Below are 26,956 nucleotides of genomic sequence, written 5' to 3'. Positions count from 1 at the left end.
ACAAGGAAATAATAAAATAAAAGTACTTTCATTATTAAAAATCTGTAGGTTAAAGACATACCACTTTAAAAGCCAGGAGTTAATCCTACAAAAAAAAAAATCAGTTTTTTCTTAACCTTAATGGAATATCCCAAATTCTAATGTGTTTAACTGAAGTTCATTAATTTTTTTCAGGTTCATGTTCATCTCTCTTTCTTTGTTATTCTATTAAATTCAGAGAAGTCTAATGCTATTTTTATATAGCAGATATATACTTTTTATAAAATTGACTGTTTTCGGCCCTAGCTGGCGTGGCTCAGTGGATTGAGTGCGGGCTGCGAACCGGAGTGTCACAGGTTCAATTCCCAGTCAGGGTACATGCCTGGGTTGCAGGCCATGACCCCCAGTGACTGCACATTGGTGTTTCTCTCTCTCTCTCTTTCTCCCTCCCTTCCCTCTCTGAAAATGGATAGGTAAAATCTTAAAAAAAAAAAAATGGACTGTTTTCCTATGTACAAATATGTTTGTCTCTTAATCTTTCTGGGTGTACAAGGTCTGTCCAGAAAGTATCCAGCCATGTAATAAGAAAAGTAGAAACATTTATTGAAGAGGATACAAGAAACATTGTACATAGGACAATGACACTGCAGTCCCCTTCAAAGTAGGCAACTTAGGACCTCACACAGTTCTCCCTTTTCATTTTGTTGATGGTTTCTTTTGCTATGCAAAAGCTTTTTAGTTTCCTGACTAGTGTGGCTGAGTTGGTTGGGCCTCCTACTACAAAGCAAAAGGTCTCTGGTTTGATTCTTGGTCAGGGCACACGCCTGAGTTACAGGCCAAGTACCCTGTTGGAGGTGTGTAAGAGGCAACCAATGGATGTTTCTCTTGTGCATCAATGTCTCTCTCCTTCCCTTTCTTCCTTCCTTTCCGTCTTTCTAAAAATAAGTAAATAAATATTTTTCGAAAAAAATACTTTTTAGTTTGATATAGTCCCATTTGTTTATTTTTCTTTTGTTTCCCTTGCCCAAGGAGATATATCAACAAAAAAATGGCTATGAGAAAGCAATATTTTGCCTGAGATTTCACTGACTATGTTTTCTTCTAGGATTATGGTTTTGTAACTTACTTTCAAGTCTTTAATTTATTTTGAGTTTATTCTTGTGTATAGTATAAGTTAGTGATCTAGTTTCATTTTTTTGCATGTATCTGTCCAATTTTTTCAAAATCATTTGTTGAAGAGACTATCTTTACCCTACTGCATGTTTTTGCCTCCTTTGTCAAATCTTCATTGACCATAATGACATAGGTTTACTGCTGTGCTCTCTATTCTGTTCCATTGATATATATGCCTGTTCTTGTGCAATACAATGCTGTTTTGATTACTATGGTCTTGTAGTATAGTTTGCTATCAGGTAGTATGAAACCTCAGATTTTGGTCTTCTTTCTCAAGATTGCTGAGGCTATTTGGGATCTTTTGTGGTTCCATATAAATTTTTTGGAGCATTTGTTCTAGATCTGTGAGATATGCCGTTGGTATTTTAATAGAAGTTGCATTAAATGTTTACATTGCTTTGGGTAGTATGGGCATCTTAATGATGTTAATTCTTTCTATTCATGAACACGGTATGCATTTCCTCTTATTTGTATTTCTCTTCATTTCTTTCTTCAGTAGCTTATAATTTCTCGAGTACAGGTCTTTTACCTCCTTGGTTAAATTTATTCCTAGATACCTTATTTGTTTGTTGCAATAGTAAATAGGATTGTTTTCTTTATTTCTTTCTGATAGTTCATTATTGGTATATAAAACACCAATGATTTCTGAATATTAATTTTGTATCCTGCTACTTTGCCAAATTCATTTATCAGATCTTGTAAGTTTTTGGTAGCATCTTTAGGGTTTTCTGTATACACTATAATGTCATCTGCAAATAATGACAGTTTTACTTCCTCCTTCCCAATTAGGATGCCTTTTATTTCTTCTTCTGTTCTGATTGCTGTGGCTAATACTTCCAGTACTATGTTGAATAAGAGTGTGAAAGCAGACAAACCTGTCTTATTTCTGACCTTAAGGGAAACCCTTTTAGTTTTTGTCCAGTGAATATGATGTTGGCAGTGGGTTTGTCATATGTGGCCTTACTGATCGTTATTTATTTAAGTGAGAACATTGTCTTTCTTCACTGTCTCGCAGTAGTGATTTTCATTTTAAATACATTTACAAATAAATTGGCAAATAGTCTAGTAAGATGCTCACTTGTGTTTCAATGGCAGACTGCATGGCTGCCCACACCTCAGGGCTGTACAACTTGAGTCCTGAAACTGTCTGAACAGCTGGGTGACCACACAGAAACTGTCAGGCAGCCACTTCTTTCTGTTGAAATTCCACTGGAAACAATACCACCGCATTGAAAGGAAGGCAGCAACTGCAAATTTGTTCTACGGTAAAGACAGTTGCTACGGAAAACCTTCCAAGAATTCTTTCTCTTGTTTTCTTCCTCCTTAAGTTATTGAACTCCCCTCTGAATTATTGCCATTTTGGAACTGTATTTATAGTCTGCCCCTTAGTTCATTCCACCAGGAGACTTATTCTTTGAAAACAGTAGGACATTTCTTGCCCTAAAACTAGTACAATTTTTCCCTGTACCCAGAGTTAGGAAAGGGAGAAATAGGTACTTCAAAACTACACATGCTATTATTTTTTATTGTTGTTGTTATTTTTTAAATTATATATGTGAACATTACCATTTTTTAACTTTCGCGTATCTTTCCTCTTTACCCACTGAAATTCGGAATCCTTTAGAATGATTTTTGTCAAGCCTGTCAAGATATAAAATGACTAAAAAAGAGCATTCTTTTAGTTAACTTGAAAAAATAATTTTAAACTTATAAAAATGAGACAAGAATAGTACAAATAATTCCTGCATACTCTTCACTAAGCTCTCAAATGTTGATATGTTGCCACATTCTCTTCTGCTCATTCTCATGTTGCAGATATGATGCTTCTCTATTTCTAAACTTTTCAGGATTTCCTTAAAGAATACTTTCTCTTATACAACCTTGGTACATTTTCCAATTCAGCAAAACCATATTGATGTACTACTATTATCTAATCTACAGACTATTTCAAATTTCATATATTGACCTCATGATCATTATAGCAAAAGTACAAGAAAAAAATGATTTTTCTCCTGGTTCAGGATCCAAATCACATGCATTCATGTGTTATATCTCTTAAATCTGCTTCCGCTGGAAAGAGTTCTCATCTTTCTGTTTTTCAGGACTTGACATTTTTTTAAGTGGGCAGGCCAATAATTATGTCCCTCATGTCTTTTATTCTAATACTCTAGAGTAGCACAGTATTAGATAACCAGGCATATAAAATCTTTATTTGGACTTTTATTATTAAGTGTACTAGTTTAATATCAGTGAACTTTCCTTTAAGGGTTGGCTTATAATAGGCAGCTTACTCAACTGTGCAGCAAAATTTTATGATGTGTCTACTATGTGGCATGTGTTCTGCTGTAGGTGTCAAGGGTAGTAATGTCAATGAATCATGGTTACTGCCTTTAAGCATCACATGGCCATCTACAGAAGTATATTCCCCCTTCCTTTTTCTGCTTTTGTAAACTTACCATTGACTCCTTAAGAAGTATGCAGTTTGCCACATTTACTCTACTCTTAATGATATAGGCAGTCTTCAATTCATTGACAGTTTTTTTTTTACAAAGTTTAGTTATTCCAATTTCCCTTGGAGGAAAAGGTCATAGAACCACATGAAAATCTCTGCAAACTTTGTTTTGTGAATGTGTACATGTAACCAGAAAAGACACCAGTGTTTGGGCTGCCTGTCACTACCAAACCCAATAAGCAATGACAGCGATTGAATCTTTATGGGCGCCTTATTCAGATGGCAGGTGATCTGAGAAGATGGTGAGTTCATACCCTAACAGACCATCTTGCCTTCTCTTTCCAGGCCAGGCTTTTTATACCAGGGAATAAACCAGGTCTGTTGAGGGCTTTGAAATTCAGGGAGGATTAGGTGAGAGAAGCTGCAACATTCCTGCCCTGGGCAGTTAGCTGTTTCTAGGGGAGGGTGGTCTTCTGTCTCTCCCTGCAACACAAAGGCCCGGATGCCTCCAGTTGTCCCCAGGCGGTAATCTCTAGCAGCACCCCAGGAGGTCGGCTGTTCTCCCAGGAGCCAAGAAGGGCCTTATCTGTAGTTTCTGAAACAAAAGCTTAACATACACATTACTTGCTAGACTTACAACTTTTTACCTTAAGCTAAAATTTTCTGAGTCTTGAGTCCCCTATCACAAACACACCTCCAGTTTCCTTCTCCTTGAGATTCTCTGAGTTAGGAAAAGTGAGCAGGTGGCGCCACTGGAAGACTGGGATCGAAGACTTACCTAGGGCCAACTCATGAACCTACACAAGTATATTTCTGACTGTAGTGCATAACATTTCTATTCCTCTCCCACATTTTCAGGAAGAGAGGTGCAATTCTTTTTTGTTTGTTTTATTTGGTTTATGAGATGTTTTGTTAGGTGATTTGTTTTTTACTTTAAGCTGATATCAATCTTTCACGCATGAAAACAGCAAAAATTCTCATAGTAAATAAATTGGCCAGATGTTCTGATATGGAGGAAGAATGAAACTGTTTAATCACTATCCATAGTTTTTCAACAGATATTGTCCGTGTTTAAGCTATCCAGGGAGAGGAGGTGCTTTAGTTAATATACTTGGCTTAGACATTGACATACATCCTTTCCTCTTAACTCTACCATAAGTGGTTAAATATCTGCTAAAGACAAACCTGACAAAGAAGACATAATTTGAAATAAAGTTCATGTTAATTACTCTTGAAAGCTCAGTTATGTAAATTCCAAAGGACATAATTCTGTATAAAATAAGTGTACATACTATTTGAATTATACACATATTTATAAATAGATCACCCCATTGACCTCTGCTTGGATATTCCATTAAACTGACTCTAGAATCTCTAGCATTTGAAATTCAATGTCAATGTCAACTGTTTAAAACCATACATAATTTAAAATATATGAAAAAATTATGTAAAACAATAACTATGGAAATGGTTCATATATTCAAATATATAGATAAGATATATGTATATAGATTCAAAGATAATAGATACAGAGATAAATATTTCACAACTTATAAATGTGGAGCATCTTACTAAATAGAAAAATGTATTTTATAGAAAGGAGAAAAACAGTAATAGAGTACTGATGGGAACATTAGCCTGGGTTTCCTGTTTACTTACAAGACTTTTCTCATCAGTAACTCATACAATTTAATATAACTGAACAGCCAGACGATAAGAGTTCCGAATATATTTAGACAATGCTCCCCATTCATTAAAATAAATTACTGCTGATCTCTTGCTGCAATATCTTCAAAAGTATGACACAAAATCCTAAGTAGTAAATCATCCTTTAATTGCTACAGCAATTTTAAGGTAATAATTAAGAAGAAATCTAAATGTGATTAATGTGTTTAAACATCGCTTTCTACTCTGAAAAAGATAAAGAAGAAAATAAAAGCACCAGCATTAATTCTCATATATATTGAAAACCCAATGTTTCTTACTTGGGTAGTGGGAAAATATTGATACATTGGTTCAAAATTTTCAAGGGAGTTCTGTAGGGGAATTCGATAATCTGTACCACTATTTAACTCTCGGATTTTCTCTATATCCTTGATCTGAATTTAAACTACAGGTTTGTAGGCAAGGTTCATTATTTCATTTGTCCTGCTCTATATATCACGGGTTTTTCCAATAACAGGATTCAAGTACAGTTTCAATTCTGGAAGATTTTCATTCATGATTCCCTCAAAATATTTTTGACTCAACACTCTTCCACCCTCCTATTTGTAAATCTAATGGAGGAATGTTGGAATTTCCATATCTACATATGCTTCCCAAGTTTTCTTTCATGGCTTTCCTTTTTTAGTTTTTTTGATCCACTTAGATAACTGATACAGCTGACCTTTTAACCCTACTCACTTATTCTTTAGCTGTGGTCATTCTCCATCCTGTGTTCATTTAGGGAAAAGCCTATGCTAAGATTTCGACTTTATTTCAACAGTATTTCTCTTTGAAATGACAAATTAGCCTTTTTTTAAATAACCTTTCATGACTCTTTTTATAATTTCTAACTAACACAACAGGCATTTGTTTATTGAGGACACTCAATGCATTTCTCCTCAGGCCTGTACAGATTACTCTACTATTCCTAGCGCTGCAGTGTAAATGTTCTTCTTATACCAGATAATGTGTTGGGTAATACTTCCAGAGCCCACTTTGGCCAGAAGTGCCCACCAGTGCGGCTCTTAACAAGGGACTAAGTAGTATAGGGTTACAAATACCAGAGCTCCAGCACCCCATTGCCAGGATAATGTGGAGGCATGTGTTTTGTAATCCTCTGGAGGGTATCCCCGCAGGAACCACCTCTGGTGGTCCATTGTGGTAGCTGGCATAAGAACACACCCATTATCAGCAGCCTCCCCTTTCCTGTCTCCCAGCCCTATATGCCTGCTGCTGTTCCCTGTCCCTCCAGAAACACCTACTTGTACTTAAATCTTTGACTTGGTGAAAAGTGAAGCTAAGCAATTGCCATGCATCAGATAGCCATTGCGTTATGCAAGGTGTCCAATTAGCCTCCATCGAAGTATTAGTTGATTAAAGTAGTAAACCACGTATGTATATAAAAAGTCATGTGTTTTCCCTATATATCATTTTTATTTGATTTTGAAAATGAAAACAACATATATTACAAGAAGCTTTGTTCTATGGTTTACAGTAGAATACTCAAAGTATATTTTATAGCATTATAGTCAAGCAAAATGTTTAGGTAGTAAAGGATTCTGTCATCTTATAATTTGCATAAATATTATGTACTTTCTATATTGCTTTCCTAGAAATTTGCAGTTCATGTGATCATGTGATAATGAAGGGAAAGTCTGCAAGAAAAATAAAGCAAAACAAACATTTGTGTTTTTTTGAAGTCAATATTTCCTAAACTAATTTTTTTTTTAGATTTTATTTATTTATTTTTAGAGAGGAAGGGGAGAGAGAGAGAGAGAGAGAGAGAGAGAGAGAGAAACATCAGTGTGCGGTTGCTGGGGGTTATGGCCTGCAACCCAGTAATGTACCCTGGCTGGGAATCGAACCTGGGACACTTTGGTTCCCAGCCCGCTCTCAATCCACTGAGCTACGCCAGCCAGGGCTCCTAAACTAATTTGACCAGGGAAACTCTTTATGACATAATTCGTATTGATACCCAGGGAAGTCAGTGAAACATGGCGGGTTATCTGTGGCAGGCTAACTATTCATGCAATTACAGAAGATGTGATCTTGAGTTCATTGGACCCATAATCTTGCCAATCACACAAAACAGCTGAGACATTAGTAATTAATTACTAAATCTATTGGCTATGTTGAAAAGTGGCATTATTTAGAATTCATTTTAAGTTTGATTTTTTTAGGCAGATAAAAACTAGACTCCCAGAATGTGTAATCTCTGATTATTTTGCTCCACTTTTTTTTTTTTTGGTGGATAGCCATGCCACAGCAAATAACTTTATTTTCCTATTTAGATTTATTTATTTATTTTTTAAAATTTTGCCTTAAGCCCTGTCCATTGCTTTTTGTGCATCTAGGTTAACATGCCTTTGAGATATCAGAAGTATTGTAACAGTCCTAGAAGGCGTAACTTCCCTTAAGAAAGCACATAATCTTATTAACTATCCTATAATTTGGTCCTTGACTTGCTTTCTCATATCCTCCTGTAATCATCCTTACTTTCTTTACTTAATCTCAGATGATAAAAGAAGCAGTAAAACTGTTATTCTCTGGAGCACTTGAGGTCTTGCTCGCTGACATATGTAATCAGTTTGGTTCAAATATAAAAAAATCCTCTATCCACTTTCTTATATAACATCATGCTGAGGTGACAAAATTAATGCCCATGCGCACTCAGTCGAAGTCTCTAAATAATTTTATTGTTGGTTCAGCAGAGACCTTATTTGATTAGGTTAATAAATCAGTGTGTTGGATGACTGTAGCTGCTTATTTTTCCTCAAATATTGAAAAATAGTATTTAAACACCCATTAATTAATCAATCGATACAGTGTAATTCTCAAATGGCATTTTAATATCAATTAATTTATTTAAATGTATTGGTGTGCCATTGGTTAATAAGATTATATAGTCTATGATACATATTCTGTATATTGCATTGTGTGCTCACCGCACAAAGTCAAATAATCTTCCATCACCATATTTTTGGCCCCTTTTACCTTATACTACCCCTCACCCCCCTTCCCTCTGCTAACCAGCATACTGTTGTCTGTGCCTATGAGGCAGCAGTAGACAAATTAAGTATCTGGGGTTTTCTGAGTCCACAGATATCATTGACTTTTGACTTCACTGCGTCTTTGAGTGGTGTGTATGTGAACTCTGGTTTAAAGGGTAGCTAAAATTCCAGGGATTTAGAAAGTTATGGAAATATACTTTCCTCAATGATAGTGTCAATTTTAATTCAAGGTGCACTTAACATCTAGGTTTTTTTTTCTTCTGATGGGAATTTTTATCATACTTTTTAATCTTTTCTTTATTCTTCTGTCAGTAGACAGAAGCTGTATTCTGCCTTCAAAATACAGCCCTAATTATGTTACCTCCGCAATAAAAAATCTTTGTTATTTTGCAATCTTTAAGCTATTCTCTTAATGTGTCTCTAAAATTTCCACCCATTTTCAAGGAGACCCAGTTCAAATGCCTCTTCATGAATGAGGCAGCTCATGAATCTTGCCCCACTGAGATTAACCTTGCCTTTCTCTGGGTTTTTATACAATACAGTGTTATGGGCCAGTGACATCACTTTCCTGAGGTTTCTTGATATGAGAAATTGAAATAGTAATGCCATCATTGGTTGTTATCTGTAATAAATAAGTTGAAGCGTGTCAAATACCGAGCATGGTTTGGCAAATACTAAAACTCAATAAATTAAAGCAATTAATATGTCTTATTGTTATAACACACAATCTGCTTTGTGTTAGTTATTTGTGAACAAACATGTCTCTTTCTATTAGCATATAAGCTCATCAAGGGCAGATTTTATGCCTAAACTAATTTTAATATCCCCCAAGGTATTGAGCTTTTCACTGGCATACATTCCTTGTCTGCTATACTTCTAAACTACAGTAATTTAATGTAAAAATAAGCATGTACATTTATTTATTTATTTATTTAAAAGGATTTTACTTACTTATTTTTTAGAGAGAAGGGAAGGGAGAGGGAAAGAGAGGGAGAGAAACATCAATGTGTGGTTGCCGCTCATGTGCCCCTCCACCAGGGGCCTGGCCTGCAACCCAGGCATGTGCCCTGACTGGGAATCAAACTGGCGACCCTTTGGTTCGCAGGTTGGTGCTCAATCCACTGAGCCACATGAGCCAGGGCAGCATGTAAATTTACATGTAGTATCTCTATCTTGCAATTGTCAGAACCAATACAATTTTCAATTCATGAATTCCGCTGAGTTTATAACATGTGCTTATCATACCATAGGCTCTATAAGCAATATTGGAATAGGGTTACTTATGGCAAAGTAACATCCTGAACTATTTGCTTAAGGCGTATGTGAGTGTCAGTGTTCAGCCCCCTGCAATTGCTTTGTCTCCCACATTGGTGGTCACTGCTCAAGCTAGACTTTAACTGTTACTGCCCAATGCAACAGAAGACATCACAGTAACTTAACTAAAAATTCTTTGGCTGTGGAAGACGGGCAGAATCGGAAAACAGCACACGCAATAGCTGCTGGTGTGAGTTTCTTAGAAGAAATCTTTCAGTATGTCTCATTCAGGGTACTTCCATGTTTTGACATGGGTAAAAGGGAAATAAAATACCAAAACAGGGTAAAAATTTGAAAGAAGATAGAATCTGTTTTATACATGACACAGAGATCTTCAAGATGCCAGCATTTCTGATACTTCAGCGTGGTGCAAGAGCAGGTGGAAATAGACAAAGAGAAGGGTTGTCCAGGCAGATCAATCTGGTATGAAACAGTTCATGGAGATTTTGCGGCTCCGGAGTGGTAAGGGTGAGAGGCAGAAAACAAACGAGCATTTGCTGGCAGAACCTAAGGGTCTCACTGTTGACATAAGGGAGTGGTTCAGCAGAAAACAGCAGGAGTCTTATAACTAAGAACTCAGAGGGAGTGTGACTACCTTAGTAAAGGTCAGAGCAGAAAATGCTTACAGCCAAGAGCAAGACAGAACAATATACGTAGCAAAGGATGCCTGAGATGAACACGTGAGAATCTAGAACCAGATCACCCCTCTCCTAACACAGTCATAATTGTACATGAATATCCTGTACATGCCCTTAATTAAATGCCACCTCAGGGAAAGTGAGGGGGGAGTCAATTCTTTCCTAATGTAGAAAACCCTGAGCTGAATGGAAAAAAAATACAGAAATAACTGTTTTATAGCATGACTAGGTTCAGCTGTATCCTGCTGAGTTGAAGAGGGACTGTATAGAGAAATAACTATAAATTATAGAAACATAAAAATTGTTCACCTGAGTTGTGTGTTGTGAAATTTGTATCTGGAACACGTTTGCTACTTCTTAAAGAGTGTAAGTCCAAATTCCAAATGATTTTTCCACCAATTATAAGTTTGGAGGAGTTTATAATATTGAAAAAAAAAATACACAGGCAGTCTCTAAGTAACAATATGAAATAGTCTAAAATTCAAGACAAAAATGAGAGGTGTAGGTCCATGGTTTTTATTATTCCCAAAGTGAAACAATATTTTTATTCCTTATTTGTAGAAATAAAAATTGTATATACTTAAGGTTTGTGATATGATTTGATACACATATAGACAGTGAAGTGATTTCTAAAATCAAGCTAATTAACATCTCATCTCTTCACATAGTTGCCATTTATTTTGTGCGTGATGAGAGCACCTGAAATCTGCTCTCTTAGCAAATTCCCAGGGTTGAACACAGTATTCTGAACTATAGTCATTGTGCTGTACATTGCATCTCTAGATTTCTTCATCCTAGAGAACTGCAACTTTGTACCCTGTGACCAGCATCTTCCCATTTGCTCCACTTTCCTGCCCCTGGTGAAACTTATTTTTAATAATGGAATAAATATTATGAGGAATCTTGTACAAGATTTTTGAGATACAGTTAACATATAACATTGTGTAAATTTAAGGTGCACAATGTAATGATTTAATGTATGTATATATTATAAAATGATTACCACAATAAGGTTAGTTAATGATCCATTACCTCCTATGGTGACCTTTTTTTTTGTATGTGTGGTGAGACCTTCACAGTTTAGTCACTTAGCCACTTTCAAATATATAAATGCAGAAATGGTATGTATAGTCACCATGCTGTACATTAGATCCCCAGGACTTACTCATCTTAAAACTGGAAGTTTGGCCCTGGCTGGTGAGGCTCAATGGATTGAGTGCCAGCCTGCTAACCAAAGGGTAGCCAGTTCGATTCCCAGTCAGAGCACATGCCTGGCTTGCAGGCCAGGTCCCCAATAGGGGGTGTGTGAGAGGCAACCACAAATGTTTCTCTCCCGCCCTTTCTCCCTCCCTTCCCCTCTCTAAAAAATAAATAAATAAAATCTTTTTAAAAAAATGGAAGTTTGTACCCTTTGAGGACTTTCACACACTTTTCTCACCTGTCCATCTCTGGCAACCACAAACCTACTCTCTTTCTATGATTTTGGATTTTTTAGATCTACATATAAATGAGGCCATACATAATTATCTTTCTCTCTGTGACTTATTTCACTCAGTATAATTCCCTCAAGATTCATCAGTGTTGTTGTTGCAAATGGTAGGATTTTCTTACTTAGTGGCTGAATAATATTCTGTTGTATATATGCCCTATCTTCTTATTGATTCATCTTTCAATGGACACCTAGGTTGTTTCCATGTCTTGGCTATTATATATGGGCTACAATGCACAGGGAGTGCAGATATCTCTTTAAGATAGCAATTTCATGTTTTCAGATATATACACAGAAGTGGGATTGCTGGATCACATGGTAGTTCTATTTTTAATATTATAAGGAAACACCAGATTGTTTTTCATAGTGGCTATACCAATTTTACATTACTACCAATAGTGTTCAAGGGTTCTCTTTTTTCCTCATCTTTGATAATACTTTTTTAATCTCTTGTCATTTTGACAACGATAATTTTAACAACTATACAATGATATATCAGTATAATTTGATTTGGATTCTCCTGACAATTAGTGCTGTTGAGCACATTTTCATGTACCAGTTAGCCATTTGTATATTGTCTTTGAAAAAAAGGTTCATTCAGTTCCTCAGCTCACTTGTTAATCAAATTTTTATACACTTTTAGCTCTGGCTGGCGTAGCTCAGTGGATTGAGCATGGGCTGGGAACTAAAGTGTCCCAGGTTCGATTCCCAGCCAGAGTACATTCCTGGGTTGCAGGCCATAACCCCCAGCAACCGCACATTGATGTTTCTCTCCCTCTCTCTCTCTCTCTCTCTATCTCTCTCTCTCCCTTCCCTCTCTAAAAATAAATAAATAAAATCTTTAAAAAAATTTTTATACACTTTTATTTTATTCTTACACTGTCCAGTTAACTCTGTAGAACTAGTTTTCCACAAGTCTTGTCTTAGCTCAGGTTATTATAACAAAACAGTGAAGAGTAGGTGGCTTAAACAACGTACATTTACTTCTCGCAATTCTAAAGACTGGGAAGTTCAAGATCAAGGTATCAGCAGATTTAGTGTCTGGTAAACACCTTCCTGGCTTGCAGAAGCCTTCCTTCTTGCTATATCTTTACATGGCAGAAAGGGACCCATTCTAGTCTCTCCCCATTCTAATAAGGAGGCTAATGCCATCACAGGGAGCCTACACTCATAATATCGTCAAAATCTAATTACTTCCCCAATACCACCACATTCAGGGTTGGGACTTCGGACTTTTTTTGTTATAATAAAATGGTCTAGGTTTCAAGTGTATATTTCCATAATATTATACATTATCTATATACTGCATGGTGTGTTTACCACCTAAATGTAAATCACCTTCTGTCCACACATAGTTCACCTGCTTTACTCTTTACTACTTCCCTTCCACCCCCCTTTCAAAAGCTTTTTAGTTTGATGTAGTCCCACTTATTTATTTTTGCATTTGTTTGTTGTGCTTTTGGTGTCATTCCCAAAAACTCATTGTCAAGACCAGTATCAAAGACTTTTTTCTTTATGTTTTCTTCTGGTAGTCGTACAGTTTTAGTTCTTACACTGACATCTTTCATTCATTTGGGGTTAATATTTGTGAGTGGTGTAAGGCACCTATTTCATTCTTTTGCATGTTAATATCCAGTGTTTCCACCTTTTATTGAAGTGGCTGTCCATTTCCCCTTGAATACTCTTGGCTCTGTTATCAAATCTTAGTTGACCGTATATGCATAGATTTATTTCTAGGGTCTCATTTCTTTCCCATTGGTCTATGTCTCTGCGTTAGTGCCAGTATCACGCTCTTTTAAATACTATTGCTTTGTTATATAGTTTGAAATCAGGAAGTGATCAACTTTGTTCTTCTTGCTCAGGATAGAATCCATTCTAATATAGGAGTGGGAGTCATAATTATGTGGAAGATCATTAGTTCTCTTACAGTTGAAGAATCAAACTGTAATCAAAGAAAATATTTTACTGATCATTTGGCCCATTCTAATCATGTCAGAGATGATAAAACTGTACTCATTCATTTAAAATATACATTTGAGTTTTTTTATACAACGAGCAGTCAAAATTGAAAGAAAAATAATAAAACCAATACATGCATAGATTATCTAGATATTTCATACTGATAAGTGCTAAAACACAATAAAGCCAGAAGTGCAGGGGTGAGGGGGTGAGGGGAGGGTAACTTTTAAGTAAGATGGAAAAAGAAAGGCCCCTTACAATGTGAGCTATTAATAGAAACTCTCATAGTAAAGTGTGAGAACAGAAAACTTTAATGACTAAAGTGAAGAATGCAATCAAGGTGCTACCTTTATCCTCAAGGAAATGAAGAAATGTGATAAATGAGGGTGAAGAAGGTATCATTTATAATGCTGTGAATCATTTGCTTTGATTTACTGTAAGCTACATAATTAAAAATACAGACTACTGTTGTGCAGGCATCGGATGTCCATAAATCTTTGGAAGAAGTCTGTGTAACATTACAAATAATAAGGGAACCTATTGATATGTTGTTCTACTCAGTATTGCAGCAACATATCAGACAGCTCATAAAAACGTCTCTCAAGCAACTAACGATGTGATGATACATTTCATATACATGCACACACGCATTCTGAAAGTATGGGAAGATGATAAAATGTCAATGAATGGCTTTTATTTTTTTAAAAAAGGAAGACAAAAGACAAAGAAGGGCCCTTTAAGTAAGTTACAATGAAGCAAGACGTATGGCCCATGAGGGAATGTACCACGGAAAAGGGGCAATGACAAGTACAAAGTCGGCGATGTGAACGTTCTTGGGATGTTACAAATATAGGTTGAGTTACATGTTTAAAAGCCCAGTTCTAATTATATGTAGAGGCAAATCATGAATACAGCCCCTAGATTGCCCGTGCAATGCTCTTTCCTTCCTCAGCTTTCAGTGTTGGTAAAGTATTACCGTTCAGTTGTCCAGGAGGCAACGAGAGATCTGGCCCTAGAACAGTATATTTAGAAAATGTTACAGTAAAAAGTGAAGAAACTGGTATTGCCCCCTTAGACTAACTGACATCTATCAATTTCCAGCTAGAAATTGGTGAGAGATTTTTCCGATTTGAATAATTTCCACCCAATCTTGAAAACTGGCTCTCAGATTCCTTTCTTTCTTTCTTTTTTAGCACCAGGATGACAGAATGATTTGGCACAAACTGAACTATAACTCTTCTCTTTGCCAAAATTGAGAAATCCACAAGGAAAGCACATGCAGTATAATATAGTAACTTGGCAGATTTATTCAACTCTTAATTTAAAAATATGTCATTATATTGTATGGTTTTGACATTAAAAAGATATTAAGGCACTATACTCAACCAAGGTCTAGAATGAAAAAGATTTTTAAAAAATAACAAATATTGGTGAGGAGGTGAAGCAACCAGACCTTAACCTGTACGGCTGGTGGTAGTTTAAATTGGCACCAGGCATTTGGAAAGCTGTGTTTGTTAAAGATGAATATATGTACAACCCATGACTCCTCTGTCTCTATGTCTACATTACAGTGTATGTATACTCACCAGAAGAAATGGACAGATATGTCCATGGCAGCGCTATGCATAGTAGACTCAAATTGGAAATTGCCCAGGTACCTGTCAAGAGTACACATCTCTTCTTGGCATTTTGGCGTGAAGATCAAGTGTCAAGAGTACCTGAATACCTCTAAATTGTGTTATGTTTACTTATTTATTTTTATTGTATTGATTTCTTTTTCAAGAGATGGGGAAGGGAGGGAAAAAGAGAGGGAGAGAAACATTGATGTGTGAGAGAAACATCTATCGGCCGCCCCTCGCATGCCCCCAAGTGGGACCTGGCCCGCAAGACAGGCATGTGTCCTGATGGTATCTCACCTTTCAGTTCACAGGCCAGTGCTCGATCCGCTGAGCCACACCAGCCAGGGCAAATTGCTGTAGTTTTAAAAATGGAAAGCATGTAGGAATGGAAGACCCTCCTAGGGCACCAAACAATATAGACGGGCCTCATCTCACCCCTACTACAACACTTCCTGTAAACTCTCTCATGCTTTATTTTCTACGTATCACTTATAATCCTTTAACATCTATTCATTTAGCATATTTATTAGCACTGTCCCCCTTGAAGTATAAGCTCAGTGTAAAGAAAATAAGAGTCTAATTCACTTCTCTGCATCAGGATATAGAAGAGTGTCTAGCACAGAGGAAAATATCAACAAACACTTCTTAAATGAATGAATACTGTTTTTCTATTTCTGAAGTATCTGGATGCAAAAGAGTAGAAACTACGTGAATCATTTATATAAATTTCAATAATAGCCAAATCTCATCTATAGGTTTAAAAGCCAGGAAACAGTAGCCGTGCTGAGGGAGTATTAACTGGAAGGGGGCTTGATGGGAGCTTCTAGACTGCTGGCAATATTCTGTGTCTTAATCTAGGTGTTCACGTCTCAGCTGTTTTGTTTGTAAGATGGCAGGAGTGTGCTTAATTGAAGCATACTTACAAAACATGCTCATTTTTCAAAAAAATTGGGAGAAATGTCTAAAAATAACCAAATAACTACCATACACTCACCAACCAGCTTAAGACATAAAAAACACTGTGACACTATAAAGGAAGGCACCTGTGTGCTTCTTCCTGAAAATACTAGCCTTTCTCCCCTGCCCTCCTCTCCCAAGGGTAACCAGCGGGATGTGCAGTCAGCCTCCCTGGGTTCAAGTGCAAGTTTTAACACTGCTGTGACCTTAGTTATGTTTTTTGAACCTCAGTTTCCTCATCTATAAAATGCAAATAATAATGGTGTTCAGCCCTGGCTGGCGTAGCTCAGTGGATTGAGCGCCGGCTGCAAACCAAAGCATGGCATGTTTGATTCCCAGCCAGGACACATGCCTGGGTTGTAGGTCATGGCCCCCAGCAACCGTACATTGATGTCTCTCTCTCTCTCTCTCTCTCTTTCTCCCTCCCTTCCCTCTCTAAAAATAAATAAATAAATCTTTAAAAAAATCAAAAAAGGGGGAGCCATGAGTCCTCCCCGCCACCAAAAATAATGGTGTTCAACTCATAGAGTTGGAATAAAGATTGAAGGATTCATTATATGTATATAGAGTACTTAGACTAGCCTTACATAAAATAGCATACATGAAATAGCACTGTGAGTTCTATTACTAATCTGAAGTGGGTGTTTTTCATTGCTCATTCCCATGCAGGTTTTATCCTTTAATTTTTTAGTAAGGATGTATTGATAAAGCTATGCATGCAAGCACATCTACACACACACAGGTATTATCTTGTTTCTATGGCTTGGAACTTGATATAATTAGGAAAAACTAAAACTTTATAAATAATATCATAAAATATGCATTCTTCTGCAACTTATTTTTTAAAGACTTTATTTATTTATTTATACAGAGATTAAGAGAGGGAGAGAAACATCAATGTGTGGTTGCCTCTCATTCACCGCCTACTAGGGACCTGGCCTGCAACCCAGGCATGTGCCTTGGCTAGGAATCGAACCAGTGACCCTTTGGTTTGCTGGCTGACACTCAATCCACTGAGCCACACCAGCCAGGGCTTCTTCTACAACTTTTTAAAACAGTATTATGTTTATGGCATTTCACCCCAATAGTTACACTTCAGCTCTAGCTCATAACCCAAAATTGATTGAAACATTAAAAATTAATTTATTTTATTAAGATACATATCTAGGATTGAAATAATTGGCATTATATCTACTGAGTAATGTCATTTTTTTTCTCTGAAACTACATGTTTCAATTTATATTGCAGCAAACAATTGGTAAGATTTCCTATGGTCCCACATCCTTGCCAAAACTTGGTATTATCAGACTTTTAAAATTTGCCATGGACAGGAGTGAAAAAGTATCTCACAGTTTTTTTTATTGAATGTATTGGTGTGACAGTGGTCAGTACAGCCATACAGATATCAAATGCACAACTCAACCAAACCTCATCTGCATACTGCATTGTGTGCCCATCGCTCAAAGTAAAGACGAGTCTTTTTCCCCATTTATCCCCTCTTTCCCTCTGGCTGTCACCACACTGTAGTCTATGTCTATGAGAGAGTATATGTATACGCACATACTTTGACTAATCCCTTCACCTTGTTTCATTCAGCTCCCCCAACACTCTGCCCCGCTGACAACTGTCAGTCTGTTTCATGTATCCATGCCCATTTCCATTTTGTTTATCAGTTTATTTTGTTCACTAGATTCCACGCATACAAGTGAGAGCATATGGTATTTATCTTTGACTGGCACACTTTTAATTTGTCTATCTTTAATTATTTGAGATATTGATCATATTGTCTTGTTACAGAACAGACGCAAGGGGGGTGTACAATATACTACTACCGAAAGGACCCCCCACTGGGTTCGCTATGCTGGCCACCAGAGAAGAGACGTCTCTCAATGCCAGAGACTTGGGAAAAGGAAAGGAATTATTTATTTAAAGCTATGCAGAATTACAGTAGTGACTTAATGTCTTCATTAAAATACTAAAGTCCTTTAGAATACCCACAGACGCACACAGTCCTTCCTTCTCCCCTCTGCCCTAGTCTGGGATACCGTATCTCAGGAAAAGAAGGTGAAGTCTGTGATTCAGGCTCCCGGCACCATCAGCTGTGTCGCCTCCACGATCTCCAGTTAATCCAAAGCATGTGATACCTTCTAATGGCCCACCAGCAAGAGTCCTTTCACCCACTTTCTTCCAGGCAAAGTGTCTCCTGCTTCCTAAGCCACGTGGCAAAAGGGAGCACCCCAAAGCCACATGGTCCTCACTCTTGCCAAAGCTGTAGGGTCCCCACTCTGCCAAAGCCATGTAGTTCTCCCCTCATATGGCTGCCATGTCTGGGTTTAAATCCCTGAGCCAGTCTTCCTCTGCAGCCCCATTTCCGACTCCTCCTACACTCAGTTACACCTGCCAGCATTCCTGTATTCTTCCAGCTTTACTGGGCTGCCTTAGTCAGTCTGGGCAGGTGTGGACCCATGGTATGGAGCCAATCTTCTCCAAGCTCTCACGCAGGCGCTAAAACCCGGGGGGAGCTGCCCCTCAGTTACATCTTGGGTGGAAGTCACTTCCATCCTCCCCCACTCAAAGCACTGGCCACAGCTATTTAACATATCCATGAAACCAGTTAAGGGTTATAGATATGTTAAATGGCCATGCCAGAGGTTAGCTGCAAAGCTGTTGCTGTACAAAACAGCTCTGAATGGCCCTGCTCCATGTGCCCCATCCCCCAGCTCAGAGTTGTCGGGACAAGGACATCCTATATATATTTTTCTAATATTTCCTGGACACCCTGAGTTCTGGACCCCATTCCAAATCCCTATTTGCGGCCCCCCTCTTGGCTGCGCCCTGTTACAGTCTTACATCTATGGCTTTTTTCTTTGCCTTATCCCATGAGTTACTTTATTGCTCATTGGGGCTTTCTTGAGGTACATATTTTTATTTTATTTTTTTAAATTAATTTAGTTTTTATTGTTGTTCAGGTATAGTTGTCTCCATTTTTGTGCCACCACTTTCCCCTGCCTCACCTAAACCCTCCTCCCACCCTCAATCCTTCCCCTCTTCACCAAAAAAGTGGGTGAAAGGGCTCTTGCTGGTGGGCCTTTGGTTTTGTCCATGGGTCCATAATATGTGTTCCTTGAGGATCCTTCTTCTTTCCCCCATTATACCCCTCTCCCCTCCCCTCTGGTCACTGTCAGTTTGTTTCTTATTTCAATGTCTCTGGTTATATTTTGCCTGCTTGTTTGTTTTGTTGAATAGGTTCCACTTATATGTGAGGTCATATGGTATTTGTCTTTCAGCGCCTGGCTTATTTCACTTAGTGTTATTGGTTTACATGTGTGTGTGTGTGTGTGTGTGTGTGTGTGTGTATATTTCTAGAAGTTCTTCAATATTTGCTGTACTAATTCTTTGTGGATCATATATGTTCAAAATCTCTTCACTAAGTCCACAGTTTATATTTTCCATTTCTTTTTTTTTTAATTTTTTTTAAGATTTTATTTATTTATTTTTTTTTAGAGAGGGAAGGGAGGGAGAGAGAGAGAGAGAAACATCAATGTGCGGTTGCTGGGGGTTATGGCCTGCAACTCAGGAATGTACCCTGGCTGGGAATTGAACCTGGGACACTTTGGTTCCCAGCCCGTGCTCAATCCACTGAGCTACGCCAGCTAGGGCCTTATATTTTCCATTTCTTAAAGTGATTGTTGGCATTCTTTATATATAAACATAAGTATACGTACACACCCTTTTGCACATTTTGGTTAAGGAATATTTTTTTTAATTCTTTTATTTCTTGAGGTGAAAAATAAATTCTTCAACATTGTATGCTAAACATTTAAAAGTTCTATGATTAATTCTTAATATATCTGAAGTTGAGTTTTGTTTATGGTGTTGAAAGTGGAAAAGTTGGTGTTCATGCTGCCTGTCCCCACCAGACCAACAAGCAAAGACAGGGACTGGATCTTTATAGGTGCTTTATTCTGATGGCCCACGATCTGAGAAGATGGCAGGTTTGTACCCTAACAAACAATCTTATATTTTCTTTTTTTTTTTTAAGATTTTATTTATTTATTAGAGAGGGAAGGGAGACAGAGAGAGAGAGAGAGAGAGAGAGAGAGAGAGAAACATCAATGTGCGGTTGCTGGGGGTCATGGCCTGCAACCCAGGCATGTGCCCTGACTGGGAATTGAACCTGCGACACTTTGGTTCGCAGCCCGCGCTCAATCCACTGAGCTACACCAGCCAGGGCCTTATATTTTCTTTTAAGCCAGCCTTTTTTATAAGGAAGAAAAAGTGTAGGTAAGGGTTTTGGAATTCAGTTCGGGGCGGGGGGGGGGGGGGTGGGGGGGGTGGGGGGGGTGGGGGGGGTGGTTGCAGTCCCAAAATTTCCCTAACATCCTCCCATCCCTTGATGGGTGATTCTTTATCTACATCCTGGGCTGCAGGGTGTCTCTCCTGGAAATACAATGGCTCAGATACCATCTTGATTGCTTGCATTCCCCCTAGGGCACAAAGGTGCTACTGCCTGAGGTCTCCAGGAGCCAGGTTGAGTCAAAGCCTCAGTTCCTGAAACAATAGCCTTTTACAGGCATTCACTGCTAACTTTTTAACTGTTACTTAAAACTAAAATTTTCCAACTCCTGAGTTACCCCATCATGTGAGGTAGGGAATAAATTGTAGTTCTCTCATATAAATAATCAATTCTTCCAGCATCATATATTGAAAAATCTGTCATTTCTTCCATGACCTGCAGTGGCCAACCTGTCAATTCTCAAGTTTCCATGGATGTGTGAAATTGTCTCTATGCTATTATTGTATAATGAACCTTTTTTTAAAAGATTTATTTATTTATTTATTTTTAGAGAGGGAAGGGAGAGAGAAAGAGAGAGAGAGAAACATCTATGTGCGGTTGCTGGGGGCCATGGCCTGCAACCCAGGCATGTGCCCTGACTGGGAATTGAACCTGTGACACTTTGGTTCGCAGCCCGAGCTCAATCCACTGAGCTATGCCAGCCAGGTCATGAACCTTTTTTTAAAAAATTAAATTGATTCATAGTGAAACACGGTAAATATAATTCTCCAGAAGATCAACATTCAAATTAGATTTGTTAATTCAGAAGAAATTATAGAAATGTGTGTTTATGCTCCCAGGCTTAAAAATATTAATAATGAGTAAGTGCTGTTTTCTATAGCATATGTGACCACTTGTTTCCAAGGAGCAGCAATTTTACATAAAAGCTGAACCCATAAATCCATGTTTCAGAAAGAGTATGCATCAGTGTTTGCGGCCTGAAGGATCATATTTGGAAAAAAGTGTGCATTAGGAAGATGAATAGAATTTGCAAAAAGTTTTTGAGCCAGGTACTTTATATTTTTAAAGTTCCAAAACATTAAATTAGTGTAAATGACTATTAAATAAACATTAATCACTAACAAGACCTAGGGAGAAAGCAACTGGATCTGTTATACTATCATTTACACTGAAATAATTTTCTGTTCGAATTATAAAGCACAAAATGAACTTCAGATGGCATGAAAGACACTAAACTTCCCACATTGGAGGTCTTTGTCATATGGACCTATTTTTGAATGTAAATTAATTACACTTAATTAATTTTAATTTGTCCCTTGTGCAACAAATAGGGGATGTTTGTGCATCAGACAGATTTTGTTTTGAAGTGCTCAAGTTTTATTAACTTTCTTCATCCTGACTTCAACTCTTTTTTCATATTTACCGACAGTCTCATTAAAATGGTAAATATTTAGACTATATTGTTAATAGTCAAGATGTTAAAATGTTATCTTTATGTAAAGTACATTAACTGTTTATGGTAAAATGTATATTCAAAAAACAGTAAACAAATACAAATAGAAACGGAAGATGCATCTCTGGAAGCAGGATGCAGAACAACCCGACAGAAGGCGCAGATGGCAGCATGGCAAGTGTTCCTCCTAATTGCAAGGAAACCTTTCTCTTGGGCAAACCACTTTGAAGCTTGTTTAAATGTCTTCCCTGTGAAGATGCTTGGGACAACAGAATCTGATTGTCAATTGCCCTAATCTCTAGAGAATGGAAAAGTTATCTGTTTGGGAGATGCCAAAGACCTAAGAATAATTCCCGTGCAAGGGTAGAAATATCCCTAATGGCTGTCCTGAGCTTGAACGGACGCAAAGGGCTTAGTAAGGTGCCAGGTAAACGTAGTGTATGGGGAGATATCACATGCCTACATGGACGGTGTTGTGTTTTTCTAAACTTGTTTGAAGAAAAGGCATCTTAGAATGTTAGTGATCTTAAAAAAGAACACTTTTTATTCTAGCTCTTCTTTTGTTTCGTGTTTTTGGTTTTTGTTTGCTTGTTTTTACTATTTCCTTCCAAATTCATCTATGTAAAGTTGGGAAGTAGTCAGAGATAAACAATGAAATTATTTACATCTATCTTTAAACTGCACAGTTAAATATTTCTTACACTAGATAAAATGTTTACGGCAAGATTTTCTATAATTAGAAAACATTATTTCTTCTTGCTTTGAATTTACCCAACAAGTAATTCGTATAAATAGTTACATTGAAGTCTAGTGAATTTTTGTGAATCTAAGTGCAATTAAATATATTTATAAACCTACATTAGTGAATTTACTAGAAAAGCCAAAGTGCTAAATAAAAAAATGTAATTCTTAAGGATAGTAACAACTTTGTGTATACATAGTTGGTATTATGGGCAGTTTCCCAGTAAACCCAAGAACAAAGTGGCTTTAGTAGATTGATTTACACATTAGAGATTGTTAGTTAATAATTTAAAGAAGAAAAATATCAAGGAATGTGAACTGTAAACATTTACAAGGGAAAATATTTTTTCATAAACCTTTCAAAGCAGGATCTCAGAGATATCTGTACACTTGTGTTAATTGCAGCACTATTCACAATAGCCAAGAGGAGGAAGCAATCTAAATGTCCGTCAATTGATGAGTGAATAGAGAAAATGTAGTATATACCTACAATGAAATAATATTCCGCTTTAAAAAGGAAGGAAATCCTGTCATATACTAAACATAGAATAAACCATGCAGATTTTATGCTAAGTGAAATAAGTGCATGATAACACTTATATGAGGCACCAAAAATTTTCAAAGTCATAGAAACAGAAAATAGAATGGCGGTTGTCAGGAGCTGAAGTGTGAGGGAGGCGGCAATACGTTGTTTGGTGGGTGTAGATTTTTAATCATGTAAGATGAGGGGCGTTTGGAATCCATTGCAACGATGGTGTGCATACAATTGACATTGTTCCACATGGTCGGAGTGGTCGGGAGGGCAAATTTTATGTTGTGTGTTTCTTTGCCAAAATTATCAAGGAAAATTAAGGAAAATAAAGTAACGTATGTGTGAGATATACACAGATTGTTTCTGTGGGAAATGTCTGTTGTGTGGGCTCTGACGAGGGTAGTTGAAGTGATTTTCACCTTTTCCTGAGAGCACTTTGGATATTTGGTAATCTTAGGGAAAGATTTTCTTTCGAACAAAAATCCAGACAAAAATTTCAAAAAAGAAAATTTCAAATTTCAAACATTTCGAATGTACAAAAAAATGTCTTATACAGATAAAAAAATAGTAAGGCATCTCCAGATAACTAGCCAGAAACCTTGTTTTTATTCCAAATAGCTGGGTGAATACATATAGCTTGTAGCCATTGAACTATAATTCTGAGGGAAAAAAATAAATGTGTCCTAATACAAGATTTGAAAAGTGTTGTCAAATCAAGTATTATACAAAGCAATATGAAGGAAATCCTTTTATGTGAACTGAGCTGAAAAGGGAAAAAAATAATAATTAAAATGGAACTTCCTCTGAGAATATTAATGCAGAATAGGAAGTTTGCCTTGTGTGCGTGCTGAAGCATTAGTGGCTGCTTTGGTCTACATAACTATTCCAAGTGAGCAGATGCAATTATTTAATGCTCATTTTTCATCTTACTACCATAACATAGGAAATTGCTAATGGGGTGAAACCCTTTGAGTTACTTTGGAACTAGGTCAAAGAGAAATCCTTAATTGGCGTTAAATGTAATGGCAGTACCCACAGTCGCATTTAGCAACTATTCTGTAAAGAGGTTCATAGCTTAGTCATAGAATAAAGAGTCAAAGCTTCCCAGATCAGGGAACATGGATGCTAGACAATGAGGTGGTTTCCTAAGCATGATAATGGCTAACATTTCATGAGCATTTACTTTGTATCAGGCACTGCGCTCAACTCCACATTATTTTATGTATTGCTGAGAGCAACCCATCTATCCCCTTCACAGATGAAGAACTGAGGGCTAAAGAGATAAAGTAACCCCCTTTAGGTTATTTACCCAGATCACACTGAAGCAAGAATGGAGCCCTGAGGTGCATGGTAAACCCTATCTTACAGAATTGGCTTTGTGTCTTTCCTTTACCAGAGAATCACTAAATAAATGCGGATGAGCACTGGCTGGTGTGGCTCAGTAGATTGAGTGCCGGCCTGCGAACCAAAGGGTCATGGGTTAGATTCCCAGTCAGGGCATATGCCTGGGTTGCAGGCCAGGTCTCCAGTAGGGGGCGTGCAAGAGTCAACTACACATTGATGTTTCTATCCTCTCTTTCTCTCTCCCTCCCCTTCTCTCTAAAAATAAAAAAATAAATAAATTTGAATAAATATCTTAACTGCTGTGTGCATTATTTTTCTCATCTGCCAAATGGGAATAAACATACAACCTATGTGTAACGCTATTGTAAGGAATTAATAAGGCAAAGAGTATTATATCTGAAATCTTGGGGTTCCCTGGAACCTCTCTTAGTGTTTCCTCTTGCTAAAGAGGGCCAAGGTGTCCTTCTGCTGGACTGAAGTTCCTCTACCTCTGTGGCTTCCATCCTTCTACAAACCTTGAGGTATTCTTTCTCCTGGATCTTCTAGCCAGTGTCTCATTTTTCTTTCTTCGTTTAGTTGCATTTCTTAAGTGAATGGTGAGTATTCCCTGTGTACACTTTCTGTTCTCTCAGTTACTCTTCAATCCACTGCTTTTTATCAAGTTTATAATGATCTTTTATCTGTGTGTATGATAGGCATACTTTAAGCAATCTCTCCTTTCTAAAACACTCTTGGGTATTCCTGGTGCCAAAATCTTCTGGATATTTTCCCTTATTCTTAGATACGCCCAGTAACTAGCACATGGCAGGCATGCTATCCAAATTAAATAAATGCATAAACAGATTATGCCAGTTGGCTAAGCTACCAATGATGTCATCACTTCTGTGTTCTTTCCTAATTTTATTCTTTATATAAAGCACAATTCATCTATAGCTAGTTACCAGAGTCCTCCTTAGAATTCTTGTTATGGATAGAATGCAAATGATTCCACGGCGGTATGTAAGAGATGCATGCATTTGTTCACAAGAATTTATCTATATTGAATTAACTAAATGAAGAAAGCACTCTAAATATATTTCTATATGATCTACTACTTTAGATATATGTTTAGTATTAGTGGGTCATTCATCTTGCATTTTTAACTTTTTAAGCTGTAGACTCATCTGTGCAACTGCAATTAATCATAAAGCAATTAATATTTTAATGGGATACAAAGAAACTGCATCATTTTTAACAGTCTCTATGTATAAATGTGGAAATACATATACATTTAAGTACTATTTATAATCCTATAGATAACCTTTTTTCACTCTTTCAAACACTGAACTTTAACCTCTACAGAAGATACAATAGACCCCACAGAGATTATAAATTGAGTAAAATAGACTGCATTTTTTGAGAAACTGTTAGGATCCTTTTGAGTTAATAGCAAAGCAGCAACTGAAAACCACCTTCCACCAGCACAGATTATAGTATTCCACTTCTCTTCTATTCTACAAACAATGTGTTAACAACCATTTGCTATCAAAGACCTAAACATATTTTTAAAACAATGGCCTGGAAACATTGGGAGGAACACCGTGGGGAGTCTCCAAGGCCACCATTAGCAGGGAGATAATAGCCTATGAGCTTCCCACAGCAACAAAAAGCAGCCCAGCATGTAACTTACGGTCTAATTTGATCATGGAGATGGAATATCATAAATTTAGAACCAGATTCTAGAAAAAGAAGCATTTTATGGAACTGCCATACTAATTGTGGGAGAAATGTGTGTTTCTCCAAGATGTTTCTTTTTTCAGGTTAATGATTTTTAACACTTTGACTAGTTTTCACATAACTAGCTACAGCATTGAATGAATGGGTAATTTACTTCAGATCATGGATTTGTTAATAAATCCAGATGATTTGAGATTAGTCCCCAAGAAGCCACAGAAATGTACCATGTACCTCATCCAAGGATTGGATTCACCTCGAAGTGAATAAACCTGAATGCCATGAACACCTTTTTGAGCCAGGAATGTCATTCAAGATAACATTAGTAAGGGCAAAGAACCAAGAGGCCTTCAAAGTGAAATGAATCTAAGCCTAGGAAATTTGACATCTAAAGTGTAATTTTACAATGGATTTCTTCCAAAGTTTTTGGATTGGTCTAATATAGTCAGGAAACTAAGTCAAAATCTGTTCTAAAGCTCTTATAGTAGATTTTCTGTCCTTTAAACCTATATTCTATAATTTAGAAGTGACAATCTTTTTGAGCTACTACATAGTTTAAATTTTCTCATCCCTATAATGCA

This window comes from Phyllostomus discolor, chromosome X (genome assembly GCF_004126475.2).
Source record: "Phyllostomus discolor isolate MPI-MPIP mPhyDis1 chromosome X, mPhyDis1.pri.v3, whole genome shotgun sequence".
Taxonomy (NCBI): Eukaryota; Metazoa; Chordata; class Mammalia; order Chiroptera; family Phyllostomidae; genus Phyllostomus; species Phyllostomus discolor.
This window is presented reverse-complemented; position numbering follows the sequence as displayed.